Raw genomic sequence first — 25,652 nt, 5'->3', positions numbered from 1 at the left:
TTTAAGTCATTATTCCCAAGAAACATTGAATTTCTGTTTTAACAAATTTATCCCTTTGGTGTGTCTAGCAAAGATCTGGAACCATCTAAGTAACACTGATTTTTGGAGTCAAAAGCATCTTCATTATAATCTGTGTCACTCAGTGGTCTTAAATATTCTTTCCAAATCAAAAATTAATAATAATCACAGCTAACTTTTATTAGGTATTTAACATGTGTGAAGCTCCATTACATCCTTTTTGTGCATTACTTCATATAATCATTTGGAGGTAGCACTAACATTGAAGTCTCAGTAGATAAGAAATTTGAAACTTGGGAGGATTATTAAAACTTACTGTAGGTCACACAGCCAAAGTATTAGACACAATAGACTGTATTGGATGATATCATTTAATTTTTTTATAAATCTCAGGAAGCAGACATGACATTATATTCACTTCATAGATGAAGACACTGAAAGTTAAATATTTTGCTCATGATTACACAACTACCATGTAACTCTATTTTTATTATATGACTCAGTTAATGAAGACATTTTGAATAGCAAATGTACCAAAGTTGGTCTAGGTTCTGAATTTATGAAAATAACACAGATACATTCACCATCATGTGATGATATACAGTTTAAGGACAAACAGAATAAATGATTTCAGTATAGCACTTAATATAAGAGGAATCCACAGGGACATATCAGAGCCTGTTGAGAGTAGTATCCTAATTCAGACAGGGCATGGGATTGGGGTCAGAGGGAGCATGGTATCTAAGAAGGAATGATACTTGAACTGCAAATGAAGGTAAGAAAGAATTACCTATGTGAAGGTAGGAAAGAGAGGAAGGATGTTCTGGAAAGAAGGACAAATGTGAACAAAGACTGGAGATGAAAGCTTGAAAATTTCTTAAGAGTCACAGGTATAATTCCCAAGACACAATGAGAAGGAAATAGTAGGGAGAGGTAATACAGGAGTAAGAAGACTTGAGGTCATGAAGCACCTGGCATGCCTTTTAAACTGCTTGTTTTTTTTTTTCTTTTGTTGTTATTGTTCTGAGGCAGCAGGAAACTATCAAAAGATCTTCAATAGATCAGATCAGCAAGATTATCAGGTACTAGATTTCTATGGAGATAGAAGGCAGGAAAAAGGATGAATTATGAAGCCATTATGGTGATCAAACTAAATCACTGATGGTCAGAATGCAAGAGAGGTCAGGGATTGTGGATATGAAGGTATAAAATGAAAATGTTAGGTAAATGTCAGATTGAAGGGATTGAGAAAAGGAAAAATTTAGGATGTCTTCTAAGTTTCTCAAAACTTTTCTGTGGTTCCTAGATTTTGTAATAAGAGCCCATCAGTGTGATATAATAAAATTGACTATGTACACTATGCAGACTAGCCTAAATATCATTAAATTTGGGGTGAATAGATTAACTGTACAGATCTTGTCTGAATTGTATTCACTGTGGAAGCAGAGTAATTGAGATGCCAAATAAACTATTCCAAAATCTTAACAAAATGAATTAACTAAGGGATGATTCCTTAATTCTTGCCACCAAAATTTCCAGGTTAAAAAGTTGTATTTTTCTGCATATTCTCTTCTGTGAAAATCTCTCAGTGGTGTAGTATCATAAATTTATACAATGAAGATGAAAAGAAGAATTTTTAAAATTAAATTAGTCAAAAGAAATAGTTTGGGGAAGTCATCAATTCAATTATCACACTATTTATTTTTTTAAGGATTTAAAAGTGATGAGTATATAATTTGGGATTTAAAAAAAAATGTCTGCTTTTTTTTGCAATTGTGGATTTGTTTAGAGGAATTTAGAGAAATTTAGAGACTTGAAATCCCAAGAGATTATCTTATTCCAAATACTAAGAGTCATTGAGGTGGACACATCCCTGATCTTAGAATTAGCTGGAGATCTTAAAGTTGGCTTCCTCTCCATACCAGGCATTGTGAGGTGTCAGGGATGTTGTAGAAGCTAGGACCATTCAGATAGCTAGAAAACAGATGTTAACCTGCAGGTCTTAGTGTTCAGCGCACTGGATTTTGAAATTTACTCATTAACTGCATGCAGTAAGAGGTGAGAAGATGGAACTTCTTAGTTGCTCATCTCAACTTGGAACAGCAACAGGTGAGTAGATCAGATGGAAAGGTAAAATAAATGAGAAACAGGACTGAAGATTGGCCCTCAAATCTCCTTATCTATGCAGTAAAGAAGAAATCCAATGAGTGGAGCAAGAAAAGAGATTCAAGGTGAGAATTAGTCTGCCTATAAAATGAGTTTAGAGTTTTCCCCTGTGAAATGGATTCAAAAAAGGAAAATGATCATATTTTTGTAGAAATTACAATGAAGAGAAACAGACTGTTGCTCTAGAGTGAAAAAAACCACACTGGACTTTGAGTAGGACATCATTACCTGTGTCATAGCTCTCATGTATACTCAGCAAGTGACATTGCCTCCTCTTTCAAATATTTCAGGACAAATTGGATAAGATGGAAATAAATGTTTTATAAAAGTGTGAAAGGATTAATGATATTAATACTAGCTCTGACAATTTCTTTGTGGGTAAATTGTGGTTTTTACTGATATGAGTCATTTGTGTAGGTGTTACATTTCCTCTTTAGCCAATTTTAACAATTTCTATTTCCCCAGAAAACATCCATTTCATTTAAGTTATAAATTTATTTGTAAAACTATGTAGCTAGTGTTCTCTTAAAATGTCTGCATTTCTTTTTTAGTGTTTGAATAACTCCTTTCTTATTTTAAAATCTGTTGTTTTTCATAAGATTTCTGAAAAGTACGTCAACTTTGCTGCCTTTCATTTAAAAGACCAGCTTATCATTTTTAACAATTTCTCTTTTTTTCTAATTTTAAATTTTATGTTAATTATTCCCTTATGTTTGCTTTCCTTGGAATTTTCCTCCCTCTTTAAAAATTTTTGAATTTCATCTTATTTTTCACATTTTGAAATAATAAACATTTTAAAATATCAATTATTTATGAATACTATTCATTCATTTACTACGTATTTGAAAACTATAAAAGCATGAAATTAATTATATCATATTTATTAGATTTAATTTATGGCATTTAAATTTTTATTTCTAAATAGATGATGATGATAATGATGATTTTTCTTTTTTTTTTTCTTTTCCTTTTCTTTTTTCTTTTAGTACTGGGAACTGAGTCGAGGGTCATTTAACCACTGAGTACATACCCAGCCCTCTTTTTTTTTTTTTAGGCAGATTCTTGCTAAGAATTTGCTAAGACTGGGGTTGGGGATGTGGCTCAAGCGGTAGCACGCTCGCCTGGCATGCGTGCGGCCCGGGTTCGATCCTCAGCACCACATACCAACAAAGATGTTGTGTCCGCCGAGAACTAAAAAATAAAACATTAAAAATTCTCTCTCTCTCTCTCTCTCCTCTCTCACTCTCTCTTTAAAAAAAAAAAAAAAAAAAAAAAAAAAAGAATTTGCTAAGACTGGCCTCGAACTTTCAATCTCTTGCCTCAGCCTTCCCAACGGCTGGAATTACAGACATAATCACCACTCTTGACTCTAAGTACTTTTATATTGACAAAATATTTCAGTTTAAATCTCTAAGTAGTTTCATTTCAAAAATGTAGTCATACATGCAAAGTTTTTTATTTTATAAGATAATTTTTTGCCCCCAGACATTTTACCAGTGTTTTTGATTGTTCCATTGCCACTTGAGATACCTGTGCATTTTTATTGCTAACACAATAAAATGTTTAAAATAAATTGTTTTTATTAACAGTGACACAGATTTTTCTCTTTAATTTGTGTGTTTTATTTGCTGTTTATGGACTGTTAATGGATTGTTAAAATCTTCTATTTTTATTGTCCTCATACTTATTTTTCTTTGATGTTTTAATTCATTTTGATACAATTTTATTCACCTATAAAAGCAGGTCTATTATTTGTTCAGTTTAGCTGTTGCCCTAAAGAAAATGGCTGAACTTTAATGCTTTCTACCACATGCTTGACTTTGACTGTTAGTATTGTTATTTCTGTTTTACTTGGAGATTTTAAGTATTTACTATCCTTTCTTTCATATTTATGATCATCCATCCAAAATAGTCTGGGAGTTTCATTTATTAAGTTTTCTCCAAACACAATCTACCTCATTCTTCATTGGGGAACAAAAACAGTGTCTTGACTGTGAGCTTATTAAACGTTTCCCCCGCTTTTCACATGCTGTGCTAGTAAACCTGCTGTATCTGAATATATTCAGAACTTTATTCCAGTTTCAGCACTTTTCCAACTGTTTTAAGATCCTACTTCTTTTTGATTTTGGTTAATTACAAGATTTATGTCAAGAGGAGATAGCTAAATTAAAAACATTTACTAACACAAGGTCTTTGGTTCTATGACTATTTTCTTCCCAGCCTTGATGTAAAGTAGCCTTAATGACAAGAATTCTTACTGTTTTCTTTTCATCCACGTATGAAAAATGATCGTTTGGGAAGCTAAAGAACACTTACTCCTTTGAAAAGAAAAGAAAGCAGCATCCATGGAAGGAGAGGGGTACCCTGGAAACACGGGGAGATCAGGAGGGGAGTTAACTGCTTTTCCTGGCCCATCTGCTTTCCAAATGTGTGGCTCACTCCATGGGGTCTGAGTAAAACCCAGCCAGTGGGGTAAGGAGACACTAGCCCTCCTTGGAAAACCTTCCTTGCACTTGTCAGCAGGAGCTGGAGCCTGGCTGACCATCTAGAGAATCTGTTTTCTTTATTCCCAGGTTATGATTATCACAGTTTATTACTTCATTTTACACTTAAGATCGATGGTAAAGTGATTTCTGAATTCCAGATCAATAATTTGCCTTTTGGTCTCCCCCCCCCCCACCACCTAAATTGGAAGAAAAATGGTATGGATCTACCCTAACCAATTTATTTATGGCAGGTGATATGCTTTGGTTTAACACTTAATGGATTTCATGTTTAAAGAAGGTTTTATCAAGTGAACCGCAGGCTGAAACTCTCTAACATGTAGACAAAAAAACATTGACTTGTTCCAATATTTCATCTCTTGCTAGCTTATAGATCTTTGTTTTTGATATTTAGTGACTTTTAGTTTTGCCAGACTCATCAAAAAAAAAACAACTAGAAAGGAATGACTTTCCTAAGCATACACAAGGGAAATGGTGTGATTAAAAACATCCATGGTATTTAAGTGTGACTAGTTTAACTTACATGCATTATACTCTAATGGGTTAAAAAGCACCTTTTCCGGATCCTTGTTCCAAGATTTGTTTTTTAAAATTCTGTAGTTTCTAATTACCTATGGTCGATTGATTTTTGAGGCTCTGTCGGAGCTGAACAATGGCTGAAGGAAAACATTCCTACCATTAGTGAGGCTCTGTGGACACATGGGTCACAAAATGGTAGCATGAGTGTCAAGAAATAGGCAAAGGTCACAAATATAATGAGACGGTGTGAGGAAAACAATTAACAACATGACATTGGAAATCAAAAACATATAGCTACAAACATTCTGAAGATCTGAACCAAATACCAATTCACAGAAAACATTTCTGACAGAAATATTGTCCTTGCTATAGAAATTACACGAGGTTATTTTAGGTTTTATTTCAGGTATTAATATCCACTTATGTCAAATTGCTTATTTACTAGAAATGTGGTGTTAATTAGGCCAAGGTCTCAAGTTTAATAGCTACGTGAGTTAGTTCTTCAGTGTGATGTGTTGGGTGAGGCATGGCGGTAGGCTTCTTTCAAAGGCATGACTTCTAGTAATCTTACTGTATTTATTAGGCAAATGACTCCGGAGAAATCTGTTAAACTCTATAAGCCTCAATTTCCCCATCTGTTAACACAGGGATAATAGTCTCTTACCTTTCTATCTTAAAGGACTGTAGTGTAGTTAGATTTTCTCTAATAACGTGAAAAATGTGAAATTAATGTTATGATTCATGCTATTCTTAGTCATACATTGCAATCTTCACTGTCTTGAAAACTATGCCTTTAATTTACAAGGATGAAAAACCATATGATTACCTAAAACCATCCCAGTTTCAGTGGTGAATTTAGGAAATCTCTCTGTTCTGGGCAAACTGGGACAGATGGTCACCCTATAACAAGTAGGAGATAATAGCCATTGCATACCTAATCCTCAGTTCCATGGCAATTTCCCTCCTGAACAGCATGTTCATTATGATGCTCACCATAACTCTATGCCAGCACTCTGTGAGACAGTGAGCATAAAATGGTAAACAAAACAGATTGGGTTTCTGCTGTCAGAGAAAAGTCCGTCTATTTTGGGAGAGAAAAATTAAAAAGAGTCAATAGACAAATAAGAACGTAATGGTAAATTGGGAGAAATATGCCAAAGAAAAAGAATAGACTTCCATTAGAGAGAATAGAAGAGAAGACCATCTCTGTAGAAGAAGGGAACCAGTAATTGTTAATTAAAACTGAACCCTGAAGGAGGGGACTATTAATTGTTAATTAAAACTGAACCCTGAAGGATTTTAAAGGGCCAGCTGTAGAGCACTGAAATGTGGAAGAAGGGTATACATGTGGGGAGAAATAAGGCAGAGGGAAGAACATGTGATTATTATTATTATTTTTTTCACTTTTGAATCCTTGATGTAGCACAGTCTCTGGTATATCATAGGTAAAATGCCCCAGGACAATTGTAGAATGAGTGAATGAATCCAAGAGTACAACTGTCAGTACATAGTCATTAATTCTAGAGCCTCCATCCTCCTTACCCCTTAACCAGAGAAATCATTTAGGGCACAGCCACTTTCTTGTTACTTATATCACACGGAGAGAGCAAGTTTCCTACCTGTACTCTCCTTAGGCATTGGGACACCCTACCCAAGGCAATCTCTATGGGGAGCCTCTGCCATTGAGGTATGTGTCTGATGGCTCAAAGGCTCATAGGATTAATCACACTGTTGAGAATCATGACAGAGGTAAATCTTAGGGGAATTTGGCTGCTGTTCTATGTTCTCATTTAAAAGAATTAACAGATTTTTGAATACATGTGATTTGAACTGCTTTATATGCTGTTGTCTTGCTTCCCATCTCCCCTGCACATACAGACACATTCACCCTTTACACTAAGAGTTTTAAATTGTCTGCTTCTGTGTTTGGTTACTGATTTATGAAGCATTCTGACTTTGTAATGAAAGGAACAATTGCTATGCAACGTTCTTATCTACCTTGGTGTCATTTTCTCTTTATCACACCATGATAAATTACTTTATATTCTTCAATGCTGAGCAAGTTTCCATTTCCATGAGGTATAGCAGGAGCTATTCAAATGGTTGACATTTCTCTTTCTGCTGACATTTTCTTTCTTTCTTTCTCTCCTCTGGCAATTGCTACTTTTAAAAACATATATTTATTTATTTATTTATGCACATGACTAGGCTAATTTTTAATCATGTTAATTGGTCAATATGTTTTTCCTTTCTATTTAGGCTCTTCCTCTACCTGTTCTGTCTCATTCCTACTTGTTCTATGCATGTGGTGGTGCTCAATAAATGAATACTTGGTGAAAATTGGCTTTTAGATGATAAATAAATGAAAATTGATTTTTAAGAGAATAATTAGAGGCAGAGAATTGAGGTTTGGGGCAAAAAGTTATGACCTCTAACTGGGCAAAAAGTAGTGAAATACATTCTTCACTGTGGCATCTAATAAGATAAAAGTAGTGGAGAAATGACATTATAGCCACCAGTTAGCACTCTCACTTATCAAAGAAGGGAGCTGATAAGTCTTGTATAAGAGGAATCCATATAAGGTCAAATTGTTCCAGAATGTTCTGGGATGTTCATGTTTAAAGCCATTGGTTAAAACTAGTACATTTTTTTATTCAAAGAAGAGGAAGGGTGATTGCAACCTAAGTGGTGGTATTCTCTCAAGGCTGTGGTATTCTATCTATTCTCTCAAGATGAACAAGCACCTACAGGGGCTAAATTACTAAGTGTATTCAAGTGCTACCAAGAATAATTGGAATGCTGTAATTAACTAAATCTTGGCTCTAAAATCATGGACATCAGCATATGGGTTACTTTACCTAGTTTGACTGTTCATCTAAACATATCAGTTACTATGCTCCAATCAGATGACTATGTAATAGATTAGAAAATTCTATTTTAAATATGCATTTATAGATTGGTTGAAATGATGATGGACCCATCCTTTTTAAAATTTTCATTACTGACTTTGCTGGTAAGTGGATAAGGCTGTTAATTTGAGAGCTATAGCATGACTTATGCTCTTCAGACTCCCAGATATCTCTTGCCATAAGGTTAGGACTTTGGGGGAAGAAAGAAACAAAGAGACCTGTAAAATAACTAAAAAACATACTAATAATTACACTGAATGTAAATGGATTAAATTATCCAATATAAAGGCATAGGGTGGCTGAAAAGATTAAAAAACAAGATTCAAACATATGCTGGCTCTAAGAGACTCATTTCACTTGTAAGAGAATAGATAGACTAAAAATCAAGGTTTAGAAAAAGATATTCTATGAAAATTGAAACGAAAATTTCAAAAACAAACCCAGCAAAAATACATACACTTCTATCAGGATTAAAACTTTTCTCTATATTATGGAGGACTTTTCCTTTCTCCAATATTCAGTAATGTTTGATTTTCTTTTCAATCAGCATGCATTACATTTTTTGTGTATGTCTTGAAATAATCAGATTTTATATATTTAAATATGAGTTTGGATATAGAGCAATTAATGTGCATGCATTATTGCTGTAAAGAAAAAAATAGAGATTTTTTAAAAAGAGATGAATTAATTATCAGAGAGTAATTCTTTAAACTTATAATCCTCAATTTTTTTTCTTTTGCAATGGTGGATATTGAACCCAGAGGCCCTGCACATGCTAAGTAAAGATTCTTCCAAAGAATTGTATCCCCAACCTTCAAAAATTGTAACCATCTATTATTCTTTTCTTCTTTAGTAGAATTCATATTTAGAAAAAATCTTGACCCTATCCAATAATGATGTGTTTTTAAAGTTTTTTTAGATTAGTTTTGCTTATATAACCCAAAACTTCTTGCAAGCATGAGATATATAGAGTCAGTAAATTACAACAATTTCAGTCAACTGCAAGAAGCAGTGTCATGATATGTTATCAGTCTGTGTTTATTAAACTGAATGTTTGTTTGGTTAGAGAAACAACAAAATTGCTGAAGATTTGTTGATAGAAATAGGATTAGTTCAAATTCTCTTAAAAGATCATTCTTTCCAAGCAGCTATTTTAATGAAAACAATACTCTTATTTCAATTTAATATTACTTCAGTATCTACAAACAACCAGTAACTAGTTGTATTTTTATGAAGTAAAGACAATATGTTTTCTGCTTATTTTTCCTCACTTAGCTATATGCCGCTTTGTGATAATTCATGTTTCTTCATAGATATATATGTAGATACATCTTAGCTTTCTAACAAGATTTACTTGTTTGTCCATTTATCCTTTTATTCACACAAAACTCCTTCAGTAGTAGATATAGCATTAGCACACAGGAATCAGTGGAATAAGCCTTTTTCTAGAGGGGCTTATAGTTTAGCAGAGCTCATGATTTTGACAACACAGTACATCACCTGACAGAGACCATAAACCAGAGGAAAGGCACTACGGATTCTGGCTTGCAAAAAGGTAACAACTTTAACATGGTAAACTTTATTTACTTATTTTTCCTTTTCAAGACTTGTTCCCATAAGTAGTTAAGATAAAAATGAGATTAAACTGAAACAATGGATATTCCCTATTGGGCCTATCGCAAAGTTGTTCATTAAAAAAAAAAAAAAAAGATTCTGGTAAACATTAAACAGATTGGCCTAGTAAGCTACCTCTTACTCTAGTAAATATTTAACATTTCTCTTCAGAATTCCAGAAAGAAATGTCAAAGCTCCTTTTGAGGTTGTAGGAAATCAGTCCTTAGCTGAGGAAATGACTTTTTCAGTAAAACATTGCTTGCGTTTGAATGGGGAAGGGGCATCTTTAAGGAAAACCAAATACAGACTGATCACACTCTTGCTTTTTCAGTCCAGCTCAGTTACTATGCATTTAGGCCAGAAGGGCTTCACAGGCAGGTTTATCTGAGGTCACACAAGGATACCCAGCTCCCAGAATCTTGAAGCCATTTAAGATATCATTTAAGAACAAATATAGTTTCAGGTCACAGTTAAAAACCCCAGAGTGGTATTTTTTTTTTTTTTTCATTCAGCTTGCCTCTAATCTATTTTAACTTCTCAACTCTGTGAATTGTGATCTCATCCTTTTCTTTCTTTATGCCAGCCTGTGCACTGTTGTATATATGCATATATACAACAGACTAGTTAGCTACCTCTTACTCTCTCTATATGTATACATACATACATATATAAAGTATATATGAACATGCAAATAATTAGATAAATTAAATTTATAAAGAATAACATTTAAATGAACTCCAGAATTTTATAAACATACCTCTTGTTTTGCACCAGAATAACCTAATCTAGACCTGGCAATTAGTTAATAAGAGCTAGAATACTTTGTGCAAGGCATAATGATTAATGTACAAAAGGAATTTTTCTCATTTAACCATCATCCCTACTCTGTGTGGCTTTAGATAGTATATCCTTATTTACAGATAAAGAAAGTGAGACCAGTCCAAGGTTTTAGAGGAAGTATGTGATGTTTTTAATGTGATGTTTTTAAACTTTATCTTTTAAGGGTTTTTTCCCTGGAGTGGTTTTGTAGGCAAACAGTAGATATTTAAGAAGTGGGTTCTAATGGGAGGTATAAGTCATTGGGTATTTGCCATGGGGACCTGGTCTTCTGCTCTTTCTCTCTTTTGATGTTTTCCTCAATGAAGTAAATGTGCCACCAAGTACTCCCACCATGATACACCACCTCAGGCCCAAAGTAATGGGATCAATCAATCATAGACAGAAAGCTGCAAACCTGTGAGTCAAAATAAACCTTTTATCATTATAAATTTATGTATTTATGGTGTTTGTTCCAGTAATAGAAAGCTGACACAGTGTTGATTTGAAATCCATTACCATTGCTCATTTAGTAACTGAAAGACAAAACTTGCTTATTTTATAAATTAAGATGTTTCTAATCTTTTGATATTTTGGTACTGCTCCCTTTCTCTATCCAGAGAACATGTGCTACCCATTCTTGTTGGAATTCTGTTTCCTCTCAATCCTTCCAGGGACTAAATTTTTTCAAATCTCAGTATAGGTTTACTTCTTTGAAACAAACATTTGTGGCAGTCAACCTGGATCAATTTCTTCCAAAATATTTTGCATGTAGTTATCTTTAGCACTTTCAGCTCTGAGAACTTGGACAGTGACTACTTCCCAATTGGATGTATAACTCATAACTGCATGGTCCTGTCACGGAATGAGACAGGCCCATGCAGTTATGGGAATGCATGAATGAGGCTCCTGATGGGAAATAAAATTCATAAGACTTTACTGTTTGGGCTAAGCATCTGTCCAAAGACTGACCAAACAAAAATGGAATTACCCTACTCATGCTGCAATTCTGCACCACCAAGCAAAAACCAAGTTGTTTAGCTCACCTGCCAAGGAATGAAGAGACAGAGTGATAATAGCCAAAAGCCACAACAGGCCAGTTGTAGCTATCGAGGAAGTGTCTCCTTTGTTTTAAACCTTTCCAAGGAAGGTAACGGATCCACTTTTTAAAATTTTTAACTGCTTTCCTCAGCCCTTCTTTAAAACCAGCCTTCTTTGTTTAACTCACCAGAACATTCATTCTATTTTGTGGAAGGAGGGGTTTCCAGGCTCTAGAATCACAAAGAAAATCCCATTAAGATCTTTAAATTTGCTGCCATTTTATTTTTTGCCACTACAGATCGATTGTTCTGAATTAGTTAGAATTACATGTTGGACATGCAAAATATTGCAGCCAGCAATAAAGGAGTGAAAACATCATGAACTGAGGGAGGGCAGAACTGTCCATCAAAGATGCAAAGAGTTTGAGGGAATCAAACGTACATAAAAATAGTATCTGTTTGGAAAGAAGAAAGGGCACACGTGAGACAAATCAAATATCTGATTGCTGAGTATGTCCAGTCAAACAGGGATCAGAGCTGAACAAAGTTGAGCCCTGCATTATTTCCTGGAGCAGGCTCCTACAAAATTTCCCATTCTGTTCCAACCAGGTGTTTTGGAACAACTATTGATCATGGATTCAATCATGTCCTTAAACTACGATGCAGCCACAAATGGACTGAGAGTTGTTTCATCTTCTTCGCTGTGTGGAAGTGGCTTTATAAATATGCTACACACTGCTTCACCAACTGTTTGTTTTCTCATTTCATTAAAGAAAATCACCCTATTCATAGAACATTTCCTTTCCTTTTTCACAGAGCACACTGCTAAAGCTTAGGTCCTGTTGACATGGCAGCTTGTTTCAGAACAATACAAGGAAAGCCACATAGCCTAAATTATTGAATTCCTACAAAGTCAAGGTAAAAAGCAGAAGTAGGGTGGAACCATCTCTCAATTGTTTTGGAAGACTGTTATACAGTGATATCATGGGAAGATGTCAGGTCACAGTGGGGGAGCCGGGCTACTTCTTAGTGTTCCCTAGCTCAGCCTCACTCTATGATGAGATTGAACAAAATAATCTATAAAGTTATGCTCACTTCTAAAATCGATGCACCATCCAGCAATCTGCTGTTCTTCCTTGGATTACCTACCCTTTATTATTTTGCTGATCATCAGAGAACTCTATAGTGGACAAACTCTTGCTAATCCTTTGGCGTGAGCAGTTCATGGGTGAGAGATAAAGAAAGCAGGATTTGGAGAGAATAAATGGTGCAGCATTCACTCAGGTTTGCTAGTTACCAACTTCTTGAACTAGGTTACATTTTTCAACTTCTGTAACTCTTTTTTTCTTATCTGTAAAATTGGAAAGCCACCCGGTAGTATGATCACTGCATAAACCCTATAGTGTTGGGGTTTTTAAATACCAAGACCCCAATTAACTTTAATTGCACACCTGTGAAGTATGAATCTCTACTAATTATACATAGAAAAATTAGATATGTCACAAAGTGCGTTATTGAATAAATCACATTTTCTTCCAGCTGATCCAAAGATTTGGTAGCATGCTATTTTCAAGATGGGCATGTGTGTTGTTACTTTATAGGGAACTCCAGGACCTTGGTCATTTGCTTTGAACAGCAAATTGTAGAGGCTCTCATGAATCACTGTGGATTTTTTTGCTTTGATAAATTATGTTTATCATGATTGATGATTTTTCATTGCGTTTATAACTTTTTTGTGCCTTTCATTTTTTTCCACATAGAATTGATATCTTTTGTGCATTAGTGGTATTAGGCAATGAATGAAATCCTTCCAGGAGCCAATTATCTATTGTTTTGGAAAAGCCAGTCCATGATTCTTAGATAACTTCATAGATAAAATATGTTTCATGTTTTTTTTTTTTTTAATTCAGAGTGATGTTTTCCTAAACAGAGTGTAAGACATGAAATCCTATACAAAGTAGATAACCCCAGCCACTTGGTCTCTAGTTGGTTTTTAGTGTCTAAATATGTCAGGAGTTGAAACTAATATTATGGAAATTCTATGTACCAGATGCTTTATACATGTTATTTATTATCCACAGCTACAACCCCATCTGGTTAAGTTGTAAACATTTTTATTTTATGCATGTTTATATTTAAACACAAAGGAATTAAGATTACTTGCCCAGAATCACACAGGTAGATGATGAAACAAGCATTTATATATAGGCTGATATTATTCCAGGATTGTGCAGTGTTTCCAATTTGCCACAATGGCAAGTATCATGTACTAATGGACAGGTATCCTGCTAAATGTATAGTTTTTATAATAACCCTACAAATTATTGTAGAGATTATGATCCCTCGAAGAAAGCGTGTAAAACAATGCTGTGAAAAGAGGTGTTTAGTTAAAATATACTTTGAAGTTTCAAAGTCAGTTTTCAAAGTAAATGAAATGATGCTGATTCAGAAGAAGCTTTTCATTTCATTTGTTGGATACTGTCATCCATTCATTGGTAACTATGAAGCAGTGTTACTCTGTGCCAATCATTGAGCTGGGTGCCAGTAGCACCAGAGGGAGCAAAAGCTAATATGGTCTTTGTTCTCTAATCCCTATGATCTCATTGAAGAAACATATTAATAAAATAAATTTAAAATGATACAATTGCATGTACTTACTTTGACCCATGATTTAATGGAAAATCATGGGGGAACTATAAAAAATATGGGGATGGAGAAACATTGCTATGAAAGAATACATTTAAAACCAACATGGAAACCTAAAAGGACCTTTGCCTTCTATGTAGCTTTAAATATTTAAATTTGTAATGATAAACTAATTTGTAATGATTAACTTGTATAATTGAGGTAGTTTTAAGCATTATGGTTAAATATAAATTTTTAAAATTATATTTGTGGTTCATTATGGAAATGTATATTTTTTTCCTTTTTTTCATTTTTTAAATATGTAGGTGACCACATGTTTTTTTTAAAAAAAGTGTTTTTATATGCTAAAATATTTTTTAAAAATTATGCCAATCTTGGGAAGCACTGTGGAATAATTGTGTATGTCTAGCATGGTTTTCATCTTCTTTGTTTTGGCTAAATGAACTTCTTACTCCTCACATGCCTGGTCTTCAGTTTTGGAGGAGAAGGACCACAGCTGCAACTCAGCTGCAATGATCTCCTTTCCTGGTTTCTGGATCATAGATTTGATTAAGAGGAAAATTGAAAATGTATCCAACCTTGAATTAATGCCTACAAGATTAAGGCAAGGCTATAGAACTCGAATTTCCAAGGTACTAAGCAATCAGAATGCAACATGGAAATGAAAATTATTTTGTTGATCACACATTTGCAATCCTATCAACAGTATCAAAATCAAGTTTTGGAGGACACATTTTTATTGCTACATCTTAAATTATACATACACATACATATAGCCATATGGATCATATCATCATAATAATATATTTGTATCTCTATTCCTGAAGGACCATTAAACTTACTTAAAATATTTTTTATTTGTTTTTCTTATCTGAAAAGTAATTATTGTAACATGTTTACTGCAGGAACTTTAGAAATGCAGATAAAAAAGAAGCTAATAATTATCCATAATTCCATGACAAAATGACAAATCATAATTATGCTTCTATTTCTTTGCAATATCCTTTCAGTATTTATTGATATATGATAAATATATGTTTAGCTACACAAATAAAATAAAAATAACCATGTGTTTATCTTATAAATGTAAGAATATTTTCTTTTTCCTTATTTATAATGATATTTTTAGATATCTTTTAAAAGCTGTACAACATCCAGTTGTATCAACATCTTATATTGGCCAATTAATCCTTCAGTGACACTAAAGTGAGTTTTATTTTTTCACTATTCTATATAAGCCATAATAATCTTCTTTACAGAGAAATCTTGAAGTCACTAACTTGAAGGTAGAGTTTTGATTTAGCTGCACAAGTAATATCAGAGAACAACACAGGCGAGAAAGTAAAGAATGTTCCTCACATTTGTTACTTTTTTCATTTTTTCTATATGCATTGAATCTATCCTCACAGGACTTCTAGAATACCTTTAAAAATTCGACAAATTATATTAAATAATCTGCACTGAGGATGGGATTTTAAGTGTAAATTATATAGCCATTGACTATTTCATCTAGGGGTGTGTTTTATTTTCTCCTTGTGGGACCGCAAGATATGAATTAGAAAAATACAAATAAATCTAAGCTGATATATTCTTGAACATCTGTGGCTACCCTCAAATTATTACTAATACATTAGAATGTCACAAAATGAAGAAACAATATAAGCAATAGAAAATTTAAAAGTGCTAATATTACCAATGTTGTGATCCTGAAGGCTTTGTGAATGCTGGCTTCATCTGTCCTTTGGCAAGCCTGAATTCTCTTCTGTCTCTGTCATATTTAACAGACCATAGTTACTGATTGAAAAACGGAGTTACTTTTGTGCATGCTGTTGTTGAAGATTATAGACATAAATCTGTCATAAATTGCCAATCTGCAAATGTAACATTTAGGGAGAAAACAAAGCAAGTTTTTTGTGTCTGACATTGACGAATTCTAAGTCAATTAGCAAGGACTCTTGCCCCACTTTGTTTACATGGCTGATGGGGTTAATATATAGGGCTACTGCTAACCAGGGTTATATGGCCAAATAATGGTAGCCTGCGGCAAGAGAAATGTGGAGCCGACTTCCTGACATTTATTTTCAAAATTGCTGAACATTTTTCAGGCACATTTTGTCAGTTCTATAGACAAAAGTTCTTCTGTTAGCCATCTAGAATGAAATTCTTCTCCACATGACATAATTGAGGATCCACCTTAAAACACTTCGGAAAAATAAAGACCTTTTCAAATTCAGATTGACTTTTCTTTCCCTGCTTTTATTTTACGGAAGAAATAGAGCTTGAAAGAAATATAACTCTGAATTTTAAAAATTTTAAAAACAATTTTAAAAAGCCCCTTTAGTTAGAGACTGCTGCTCAGCATAATTTTTAAGATATCTTAGATTTTTAAATAGAAATAACTGCATGAAACATTGGTAATTTTAACATTTGTTCAAGCCTTACAATATTTTTGTATTTTACATTTTATACATACATATAAACTATCAGCTGGTGTTGAGGGTCATGAAAAACAAAGAGGAAGCCTTGAGTTTTAGGCCTAAAACAGCACAGCTGTTAAGCCCTTAGAGCAAGAACTAGAATGAAGGTTTTTTTCTGGAGGAGATAGCTTGGGGTGTACATAACGACATCATAAAAGAAGGATCAAAGTTTTCCAGAGAAGTCTAAGGTCTTGTGTACCAGGCTGAGCGTTGAAGAGATCAACAAGGGCTTGGCCTGGGGAAAGTTCCATGGTCAGGTTATAAGGTACACTGAGGTGAGCAAACCTGTTCAGGGAGACAAATGGAGAATCCTGTAGGTGAGAAACATAGTCAGGGTCTGATAGTAGGTTAGAAAAGAAGTGGACAGACTGAGGGCTATTTAGTGAATTATTTAAAAAAATAATAATAATGAGAAACAGGATTTGGCAGAGCTTAAGTCATTAACATGGACACCTGACCCAATAATGTGGTTTCATTGTGTAGAATGCAGACCAGGTTTACATTGAGATTTTTAAAGAATTATGTGGCAAAAGTCTTTTGTGATCAATTTTATGTTTTCAGTTTACCTGTAGCATTTACATTCTTGAAATTTAGAGAAGTAATTTGGCTAAAGTATTGCAATCCATCAACTGGGGACAAGGTAGAGAAATTATATGTGTATTACAGGAACGTTCCTAATATATTTGCTATTTAATTTCAATATAACTTTAAGATACTTCATGTATGTTACTTATCTTTACCAGAGGAAAATGTAATGCAAAATTAAAGTAAAAGTATAATGTAATAACACCCAATTTTATCTCTTTCTGAGTTGATTCTGCTTTATTATTTTGGTATTGCTTACACTGAAAAATACCTGTAATTGATTTTAAATTTTTGTGTCCCTTCTAGTTATTTCCAAAGTGGTCTTTTCCTAAGAAAGACTAGATGTGGATCTAGACCTAAATCTAGGTGTATCTTGGAAGAGGTCTCTCTCTGGGACTCTCCTTCTAACATTTAGCATAGCATCATGCTGGACAACCTCCACGGTGACATCATCTTTCCTCTAAAAACCCTTGTGAATAAAAAAAAAAAAAAATGTCCTTGAGGACTACTCCCTGAGTTTGTAAAAAATCAAAGAGACCAAACTGCTTAAATAATAAAACAAGGTCATCTCCTGCTTCCTTAGAAAATGGTTTTATTACTCTGAAAGGAACTTTGGAATTGAATCAAAAAATGAATGGCAGTCCCTCCCAGTCTAGAAGTTGTGTTTAGATTATTAAAAAGATTTGGATGGTGTTAGTGTGAAATTAAAATGGGGAATATGCAGTGTCATTTCCATTTAAAAATCTTCATAAGTTTCCATAAGTAAGTCATATATTAATATTTACTTGTGTGGCATCTAAGATCTTTCTGTTATATGTTGCCAGAATAAAGATATTAAGAAATGATCCAGAGTCAATAACCATTGAAGAATGCAGATTTTAGTATGAAATGCATTAATCGTGTCTACATTCTCAATGTCTTATTTTCATCATTCCCCCTTTATACAGCTGAAAAAAAATGTTTGAAAATGACATGATAATACAATACCAAATAAAGTCACCATACTGTGAATTTCACTTTTCATTTCTGTGCTATCTTTTTAGTTAATTTTGTCAGGTAAATTCATATGAAATATAAATTAAATATACTACTGTTTAATGATTCCTGTGTCAATGCCAAGAAAAAAGTGGATTCATTGAAGGAAAAAAAAATCCAGATAATCAGAAAATAAAATCAGTATTATGGGGGTAAGAAGAACTTCAGCTACTTGTAGAATTATTTTCCATCTAATTTATTCTCTTTTTCCCTATTATTTTCAAATAATCGTGTTCTTAGTGAATCTCATATTTTACCCTTGCTTTGAAAATTAGCTTTAGAACACATTCCAAAACAATTCTACACTCAGATAATCATTAACAAATGTTACCCGAGCCTGACCTTTCTGGCCAGACAGCCACCAAGAGATAATTGTTTTATGAGACTTCCCCTTAAAAAGATATTACATTTGCCCTTCAGGCAATTATACCTCCTTCTTTACATTCCAAAATCAAATGATTTATAGTGATTTAAAGGGTTTTCAAATTTCAGTACCATCATAGCCCCTAATAAGTCAACGTTCCATTGTGCTGACACTAATCTCCTAACACTAAATTGAATATATGGATTTGAAATGTTCCCCAACACAGCAGGGAGTTGCAAAAGGATTTATCTTATTCACACCAGTTCCCCAGCCATGTTTTGTAGATCTCAATTATGCCCAAACTGGTCTCTTCCACGAAATTCAGCTCCTAAATGACATAGGTCACATGAATTTTTAATTTTCCTCAAAGTATTTATATTGTAGTGCTTTGCAAAAATTAGATATCCAACACAATTTGACTCTGATTATCATAGTGGTGTGAATTTTTCTGAATCTATTATCTGGGATTACTTAAAGCTGTCTAATAGGATTGATGGAAGGGAACAAAAAGATACCAAGTATTTAACACAGATCTTGGACATTCTAGGTATTTAAAAAAATAGTTGTGCTATTTCTGATATTATTGCTATTGTTGTTATATTCTTATCAGAATGATCACCAATAACTTCGTCCCCCAAAATTCACATCAGCAAGAATCAGGAAATTTGGTAAGGGATCTGAAAAGGAAGATATTATATTATCTTAAGCAGCCATGGACTCTGTTTTTCTCTCTTGTACAAGGATTTGAAACACAAGGATTTTTCTCTCTTGTACAAGGATTTGGAACTGGACAGTAGGGAGGAGGTACCTATTGACAATTGAGAACAATTATTCAGAGCAAGAGGTTGGAAAATGAAAGGCACAATGGAAAGCTGGTTAATTTTCCCTTTTTACGAGAGAGTGATTACTACATATATGCAATTAGTAAAAGTGGAATACAGTGAGAAAGTTTAGATTAGAATAAGACTTTGGAAGGTCCTGCGAAGCAGGTTAAATTGTAATGCAACCCACCATTTAGTCAAATGGTGGTATTCATTTCCTATTTCTGAATAATAATAGAAATAATTTAGTAGTTTAAAACAACACCCGTTTATTATCTCACAGCTTTGTAAAACAGAAGTTCAGCACAGGATAATTGGGTTCTCTGCTCAGAATCACACAAGGCTGAAGATAGACTGTTAGTCCTGCTGGGCTCTTGCTCAGAGGCTTAGGGAAGAATCTGTTTCCAAACTCAGGAGGTTGACAGAAGTCAGCTCCTTGCAGCTGTAGGACTGAGGTACAGTTTTCTTGCTGGCTGTCATCTAGCTTACTTTCTACTCCTAGAGGCCACCTGTATTCTTATGCTAATAGCTTCCTCTAACATTGAGGACATCACCAATGCATTGAGTCTCATGCTTCAGATTTTCCAGACTTTCCTATTCTCCCACTAGTCTGAGAAAACTAAGTTCTTTAAAAGGCTTACAGAATTAGATAAGGCCCATTTTGGATAATCTCTCTAGATTACATCTGCAAAATCCCTTTTGCCATATAAGGTAACAAACACGGCAGTCACTCTGGGAGACTAAAGCCATGGGGATTATCTGGAATTTTGCTTACCACAAGGATCCCTGCGGTGTTGTGAGGGAGTATAAGAGAAAGTTCTTAAATGCAGAAGACCACTCAGGAACGATTTTAGCAATTTGGGCTGAGGTATTAATGTCTTAGTTAGGAACAAGAACTTGCTATGCCCTAGGCACCGTTTGTGGTTTTAACAGAATTTTTACAATACTCTTATGATTTAGAGGCTATTATTATTCTCATTTGACAGTTGAACAAATAGACGCTTAAAGAGGTTAGGAAATATGGTCAACTTCACACAGCTTGTAGTTTGTAAATCTGGGATTTAGACCTAGACAACAGACTCCAGAGCCCAGGGTGTCAGTCACCATATCACCATATCACCTGGGGACCACAGGGCAACAGTGAAGACAATTCAACAATTGGCCTCTGCGTTCTGTTTAAGTCATCTTCCTTTAAATAGATTCCCATTTTGATTTACTTTGTGCTTTTGATGAAATATACCATAACCCATTGAATTCTCACAGTCCTAGAATTTTCCCTAGAATATTAGAGATAAGAAAATGGAATTTTCAGTCACATATCTTGTTTCAGGTCTCAGAGCCAAGGAGCAGCAGTGATAGACTTTGAACTCCAGCTTGCCTAACTTCAAGGCTTTTTATCACACTCCAAGAAGCAGAAACACTGTAGAAGCTGCAAGCATGTAAGCTGATATCATGCAACGTGCGTCTGAAGCCCAGTTCTGCTACTGCCTTTTCTCTCTAGCCTCAGTTTCCTAAGTTTTAAAAGGGACTTTTAAGTTTTATGGAGGCTGTTGTGAAAATTAATGGGTTGTTATAGGTCAAGTCTGATACATAGTAAATACTAAAAAAACTATGAGCTGTGAGAAAGGCCCCAGAGAACTGCACCATACAGACAATTATGAATTAGTTTTACCTGCTCTTTGTGTTATTTGTAGGATGAAAACATTGATGATGCCAGGGAATAGGGATTGGTTAAATGTTATAGAATAACATTGTTTCTCAGTGGGGCTAGCTAATTAGACTACGGGTGAGGAGAAACTTAATTTTGAGTTGAATTTTCGAAACCTGGAGGGCATATAGAAGTAGCAGAAGGTAAAGGGAACTCTCTGTATGTAGGTCACTGTGAACAGGATTATACAAGGTGCCTTATGTACGGGACAGGTTTGGTAAGTGTTCCTTTTTGGAATGTGGAAGATAGTGAATAGCATATCATAATTCAGGTAAGTTTGTAAAGGTTGAAGCAATGAATATATTTAAAGAGTATCTTGGTACTTTATCGGTTCATCCATCCAATTATTTATCCATTTGACAAACATGCATAGAACTCCAAGTGCCAGGTGTTATAAAATACACCAAGGTGAATCATAATTCTGGCACTCAAGAAACTGATAAACTAATAGAGGAAACAAAACATGCAAATATGTATAAACTGAAGCTGGAAGGTTGTATGAGTGAGAGAGGAATGGGGTTCTAATGACATTCAGAGTTGCTTCAAACTGAGGGAAATGGTGAGGAGAAGGTTAAGATAGGAAGAGGTTAAAATAGGAGAGGGCCAGGCTGGGAGTACACATGGGCCTTCCCTTGAGAAATAAATCACAATGGAGGTAAAAGGCACATTGGAGAGACACTTGGGGGATAGAATTGATTGAAGGTTGACAACGAAGTAGATTTGAGCTTAAGAAGAAAGAGAAGTAGAAATTAACTAGGTTTTGGCTTCAATGTCTAGGGAGTTGCTAGAATTAGCAGAAGCATTGAAGGCAGGAGGAGTGGAAGTTGGCAGGGAAGGTGATGGATGTTTGTTTTGCACAGATTTTGTTCTGTTTTACCTGTTAAACAGCCCAAATCATCCAGAATGAACCCAAGCCTGCATGCATTGGGGCTGCCTGCAGTGAGGCATGAGGGAAGGAGACAATGCAAGAGGAGAGAAGTCTGCAACCTGACTTCCAGCACCCTTCCTGACCTCGGTCCTATCCATGTACCACGATCTCTTCATTTCTATGGCAGCTCCTCATAGACCTGGTGACCTCACAGTCTGAGTGGAAGAGGGACCTGTCAATACTTTCTCTGGAATAACTGGTGTAAACTGGGTCTTCCCTGAAGCAATTGGGCCCTGAGTTCATGCTCTTCAGAGGGTGGAGGGTGAGGATGGAGGGACCCCACTCCCAGGGTTTCGAATTCTCCGCCCCAAGCTGAGCAACTCTGTTTTCCTCTGTTGTATGGGTTATGGTTCTGCAGAAAACATAATATAAAAAGTGGTTCCGAGTGCCATAAAATAGGTTGTAAAACTACTGACCTAGGCAAAAAGTTTAAGGATCACAAAGCTAGGTGGTTGAAAACAGGATGTATTTTTTTTAGGGAGTGGGGTGGGGTGGATAAAAAGAGCATCTTTTTTTGTTCCTCTTCAGCTCACAAGGAAAGGGGTGTTAAAATATTATGGTAGCACATGTGCTTTTTAAATTACAACTATATTTTTAAACAAACCATTTGTTGGTGATGCAACTGCAAAAGGCATCTAAAATTACCACGTCTATATTTGATTCATAGAATTGCATGTTATAAACGGATGAATAAATTCTTCCAGACTGTTTATAATTCACTTGTAAGTTGTGACTTTGTAAGCTAGGTTTCATCCTGGATCACATTCTTTTTTATATAATGCTGTGAAAATGAACAATTTTAACAATAGCAGCAAAGGGGGTGTGAGAATCAGTTGCTGAAGAGCCTAAGGTTTCCTTTTATAGTTCACTAGTGTCGAAAAAGATTATCCATATAAATGTGAATGCCCAAAGGGAAAAAAAAAATCTTAAAGGTATTCATACTAGGGAAAAGGCAAAAAGTCAATAGAATAAAGAACCAAAAAATGACTATGGTTTATGAAATCATTCAATTTTGATTTTTAAATTTAATTTCCAGAATTTGAGTGCTTTTCTTGCACTGTGTTTTTATTAAAAACCTGGAATTCAATGTTTTAAGTTGTTAGATGAGTTATATTTGGTGACATGACAGCCAAAGTGATAACTTTATTAAACACTTTGGAGTCCAATTTTTAATTTTGATTTGAATTCTAAAGAAACTCAAAATCAAACTTTCGAAAATAATATTGTGCATTTCTCCTCCTCCTTTTCCTCCTTCATCTTTTTCTTGGAACATCTACTGAATTTGGTATGCTTTTAAGAACTGACCTTGATGGGTTTTTCTTTCTCGAGTCTAACTCTCCCTGACTCAAGTTAGGGAAGAAGATATGTGTCATTACCCCCCAAAATGAGAGTTATTCATGACAGGAATTCCTGTCTAGATCCATTTGGTGAAGAGTCTCACTATTTTATAACTTTAATACATGAATCAACATCCTCTTGGAAGTGTTGGGTTGCCATTTTAAGCCAGAGGCTCCATTCACAGTGTCATGTTCTTTCATGAGATAAGATTTTATTGTGTTGAGACTCTATTTGGAGATGTTACTCTTCAGAACTACTTCCCTTCCATTAGGAAGCACACATTCTATGGGAGTCACAGAAGCTGAGAAGCAATAGTCATTTGCATACAATAATGTCGTGATAAGAGTGGGCAGAGGGGTCTTTTGGAATTACAATAGGTATCTCCTGATTTGGTGTTGGGGAATCAAGGGAGATTTGAGGGAGGATTATGAGCTGAGTACTTAAGACAATTAAATTTTTTTTATAAAAATATATTTAAATAGGAATTCAAGCATTTTAGGCCACTGTGAGTGTGCCCTTGGGGATTATATTTTGTCCCTGGTTCCTCTTTCGCCCTCTGCTCCTTGGAAGCCATCAGCTGAGCATCTTTCCTCAGCCACATCCTCCCACTATGATGTTCTGCCTCATCCTGATTCCAGAGCAATGGAGTTGGCTGACTATGAACTGATACTTCTATTTTGGTCACAGCAATTAAGGGCTGACTTTGACAGACTGCTTGGACATCTAGCTCTATTCTGGAATCAGCCACACTGAGACACATATGTTAAAAGAAGGAGTAAAGGGAAGGGTAAGAAGAATGTTTAAATGGATCACACTTCAGGAGGGACGAAGATTGAATGAGATACCCAAACACAGTCATGACTTTTAAAGTCAGAAATAATATATAGGGAGACACAACTTTGATATATACAAATATATCAGGCAAAAATTAACACACGGAAGCCAGGTGTGGTGGTACACACCTGTAATCCCAATGGCTGGGGAGGCTGAGTCAGGACGATAACAAGTTCAAAGTCAGCCTCAACGAAAGCAAGGCACTAAGCAACTCAGTGAGGATGTATCTCTAAATAAAATACAAAATAGAGCTGGGAGGTGGTTAAGTGGTCAAGTGCCCCTGAGTTCAATCCCTGGTACCAAAAACAAGAACAACAAAAATGTCACATGGAAAATTTTTCTTTAAACCAATTGAATTCAAACTCCAAATCCTCTACCTTATTCAAATGACAATAAAGTAGATCTGAGTTATCCCTAATGCTCTTCCCTCTGTTCTGGGAAAGTCTTTAGATCTTACACAGCATAAAGTTGTGGTGACTCCTGTGGTTATAGAATACTGGGCTCATACCACTTACCATGATGACATTCATTTTCCAAGTTCATGGTCTCCTCAGGTTGGGCACTCTGCTACTCACCATGGAGGTTTTTGTCTTTGGAGAAGCTGAGAACCCTTATACCTGGGATTCTGTCTTTCTAAATATGCCACACTCCTTTAAGGGCTCTTCTGTTTGGGATGCTGTGAAGTTTCAGGGCATGACACCTACTTTTGGCCATACTGAGTCTTAACACTAAAATCTCCAAATAGTACCTCAACTGACTGCCTGCTAGAAACGAGGTGAGAGAAAATATATAGGAATAGCACAATTTAGCGGTCCAATAAATTATCCTCTCCTGAGGGCATAGTCCATGGGAATGATTCACAGAAAAAGATCAGCTTCAGTTGGTAAAGCAGGAAGGGTGCTGTGGTGCCCTGGGTACTTGGGTAATCTTCACCCAAGCTTCCTTTCAGTCATTAGCTTGCCTGGTCCAGGTTACCAATGCCCAACTGCTGCTTCTTGAAAATGATCCACTTTGGAGGCTTTATATTTTACATGTTCCAAATTCCAGATCTTTTGTCTTTTTCAAATTGGTAGACAGGGGGCTCTTGATTTACCACTGTAGAGTATTCTTCAAAGTTAGTCCATGCATTCTCCAGGTGCCCTACATTTCTAGGACCAAGCTGGATTCTGCATAGGCCTGTGGGTTATCATCTACACTTCATGTCCTTGCTGACAAGGAGACCTGACTTTTTCCACTAGAATTGTTGTCATTATTGACTCTCATTATTAATAGAATTTTCCACTCTATAGCAATTAAAGTTTTAAGACTTTTTCACTCTATTATCCCATGT

The 25,652-nt window shown here is 35.1% G+C and overlaps 1 long non-coding RNA gene across 3 annotated transcripts in view; it reads right to left on the bottom strand.

Annotated features, from left to right (window-relative positions):
* The window catches only part of LOC144378584 (uncharacterized), a 37,495-nt gene extending 12,392 nt beyond the window's left edge, over positions 1-25,103 (bottom strand). The window contains exons 1-3 of one of the 3 annotated variants that reach the window (XR_013440412.1): positions 24,838-25,103; positions 15,926-16,103; positions 11,593-11,817 (exon numbers count right to left, since the gene is read on the bottom strand). This is a non-coding gene — a long non-coding RNA (uncharacterized LOC144378584). The remainder of the gene's footprint in view (positions 1-11,592; positions 11,818-15,925; positions 16,104-24,837) is intronic. The other 2 variants (XR_013440411.1, XR_013440413.1) reach the window with 2 other exon arrangements.
* Between the last annotated feature and the right edge of the window lie 549 nt (positions 25,104-25,652).

This window comes from Ictidomys tridecemlineatus, chromosome 6, assembly GCF_052094955.1.
Source record: "Ictidomys tridecemlineatus isolate mIctTri1 chromosome 6, mIctTri1.hap1, whole genome shotgun sequence".
Classification (NCBI taxonomy): Eukaryota; Metazoa; Chordata; class Mammalia; order Rodentia; family Sciuridae; genus Ictidomys; species Ictidomys tridecemlineatus.
This window is presented reverse-complemented; position numbering and strand designations above follow the sequence as displayed.